At 43.3% G+C, this 2,652-nt stretch overlaps 1 protein-coding gene across 1 annotated transcript in view; it reads left to right on the forward strand.

The window, feature by feature from the left end:
- The first annotated feature begins 1,135 nt into the window (after positions 1 to 1,135).
- Cdc42se2 (CDC42 small effector 2) overlaps positions 1,136 to 2,652 on the forward strand; it is a 90,349-nt gene continuing 88,832 nt past the window's right edge. Inside the window, exon 1 of the mRNA XM_004629323.2 lies at positions 1,136 to 1,170. The gene's annotated coding sequence lies outside the window, so the exon portion shown is untranslated. The remainder of the gene's footprint in view (positions 1,171 to 2,652) is intronic.

The raw sequence follows: 2,652 nt of genomic DNA on the forward strand, positions 1-2,652 counted from the left end.
TTGAACCGCGGTCCCTGTGTTTTGCTTAGCTTAGCTTGTTCTAAGTAGGTGCTTTAGACCACTGAGCCATCTCACCAGCCCCTATATTTCTACTTATATTTTTCCTTTAGCTTTCTACTTCTTTCCTTTCCCCCATATTTTTACATCTGAGAACTCTTTTTCCTTTTTGTGAAGGATAGAGAGGAAGTTCTTTTTCTGACAGCCTTACTGGGAAAATTCGCATAACATTAAATTCTTGTTTTTAGAAGGATTCTTTGTTTTGGCAGGCTCAGGCTGCCTTAAGGGTGGGTCTGGTGTGTGGCATGTGGTGCTGGGGATCGAAACGTGGCCCCCTGTACCTGACTGAGTTTGCCTAAGCAGACGCTCTATAGACAACTGAGCTAACCCACAAGCCCCCATAGTCTCATTTTTGAAGTGTAAGATCATTTTATGTGGCCTTTTGAGACTGCACTTTTTTTTTCTTTTGGCTGACTCAGCCGGCCCTGTGGGCGGGGCTGGCACAGCATGTGATGCGGGGATTGAACCTCGGTCCCCTGTGCCTGTCTGAGCGTGCCTAAGCGGGCGCTTTAGACCACTCCGCTATCTTGCCGGCCCAAGGCTGGAGGCTTTTTTTTTTTTTTTTTCTTCCATTTAATATGTTTCAAGATTCAGCCATCTGGCAGCATGTATCAGTACATTATGTTATTTTTATGGTTGAAAATTTTTTTTTTCCTTTTTGAGACAGGGTCTTGCTATGCAGCTGAGGCTGGCCCTGAGCTCACTTTGTAGCCCAGGCGGGTCTTGAACTCACAGCCTCCGAATGCTAGGATTCCAGGTGTGTGCCGCCATACCCGCCCCTCTTAAATTTTGTTATTCTCACACAATTTTTTACTAATTAGTTTGCCTAGTTACTTAGTGTCATTTTCATCAGCCAACCTGCAACTGTAATTGTTTTCAGAACAAGATTTATTGACAAATCCTGTATTTTTGGCAAGTGCTTCTTTTCTTTCAGTTACTTTTGATAGATGAGAGTAGAGTTCATTGGCAGCTTCAGTTTCCCAAGCACCAAACTCATCTTGCTTTTTCTTTTATAAAAATTAAAAAATTAATTAATTTGGTACAGGGTCTCACTATGCTGCTCGTACTCCTAGTGGTCCTCCTGTCTCAGCCTCCCCAGTGCTGGGATTACAGGTGTGCACCACCACACGTGGTCTCTGTGGCTGGCTCCGTGCGCCCTGGGCAGGCATGGCAAGCATGAGAGTTCAATCCCTGGTCTCTGTGTTTGTTTTAAGCAGGTGCTTAGTCTGCTGACCTATCGCCCCAATCCTCTGCTTTTTCAATTTTGTCCCAATTTCAGGAAGACTGCAATAAACATCTACCTCCAAAGTCTCCTGTTCCAGGGCTGGGGAGATGGCTCAGTGGAATAAGTGCTTCCCTGGCAAGCACAAGGGCCTGTGTTCAATCCCCGGTTCTACCAAGAAAAAAAAACAGACACAAAAAACAAAGTCTCCTGTTCCGATATTGTTTTTTGTCTTTACCTGTTGTGTTTTTGTGTGAATTCTGCACTGAGATTAGAGTAGGACTTGTGCAGCAGGGTTGGGTCCTCCTTCAGGTGCCCAGACTACAAGCAGGCTCGACTGAGACTGTGTGCAGATTGTAGGCTGAGGACTGTATGCTCCTGGACATAGACAGGCATAACCCAGGGTTGCTGCTGTGACTCAGCTGCAGGGCAGTGGAGACCTCCTTACTGTATTTTTATCTTTGTTTATTTATTTTCTCTTTTTAGTGTATTTGGTACAGGGTCTGCAGCTTGAACTCGTAGTGATCCTCTTGTCTTCAGCCTCCCCAGTGCTGGGATTATAGGCATGCACCACCACACCATCTCAGTGGCGTCTCAGCATGCCTGGGGGTGAGGCCAGCACAGCATGTGGTGCCAGGCATCAAATCCTGGTCCCTGTGCTTGCCTAAGCAGGCACTTAGTTGGCTGAACTATCTTAACTGGCCCTTGACCTCCTTATTTTAGACTGTATACCTACCTACCTAAAAACAGAGTTAACTGTGAGCCTCAAGCAGGTCCTCTAAGGCTGTGGTTCCCAGTCCTTTCTGGCACCAGGGACCAGTTTCCTTGAAGACAGTTTTTCGGGGGTAGGGCACTATTTGAAATGATTCAAGTGCGTCACATCCTTTGTACACTTGATTTCTATTATTATTACATTATAATATATAATGAAATAATTGTACAACACAGAATTAATGGGAAAATTAGTGGGAGAATGAGCCCTGAGCTTGTTGTCTTACAAGTAGGGCATTCCACTTAGAGGTGATGTGAGATGGTGACACTCTAAGTTTGCGTATGTAATTTACTCTTTATTTTTATTTTTATTATTTTTTTAATTTATGTCATTCACTCTTTGATCTTGTTTTAAAACTGCTTCACAAGGATAAGATGTTGGAAATGGAAGCAGGTGGCATTTCAGTATTTTTTGGCAATATGAAGATATTCTTCCTTGACTTTAATGAGTCTGCAAGCACTTGATTTCTTTTATTTTTTTTCCATAATTTGATTGAGAAACAAATAGCAATGAGACAGTTTCAAACCAAATTGGTAGGACAGTTTCAATAATTAACACATTGCATAAATTCTTCCTAGTGGTTAATTGCTGTACAAGATGC

The sequence above is a fragment of the Octodon degus genome, unplaced genomic scaffold (assembly GCF_000260255.1).
Source record: "Octodon degus isolate 3935 unplaced genomic scaffold, OctDeg1.0 scaffold00029, whole genome shotgun sequence".
Taxonomy (NCBI): Eukaryota; Metazoa; Chordata; class Mammalia; order Rodentia; family Octodontidae; genus Octodon; species Octodon degus.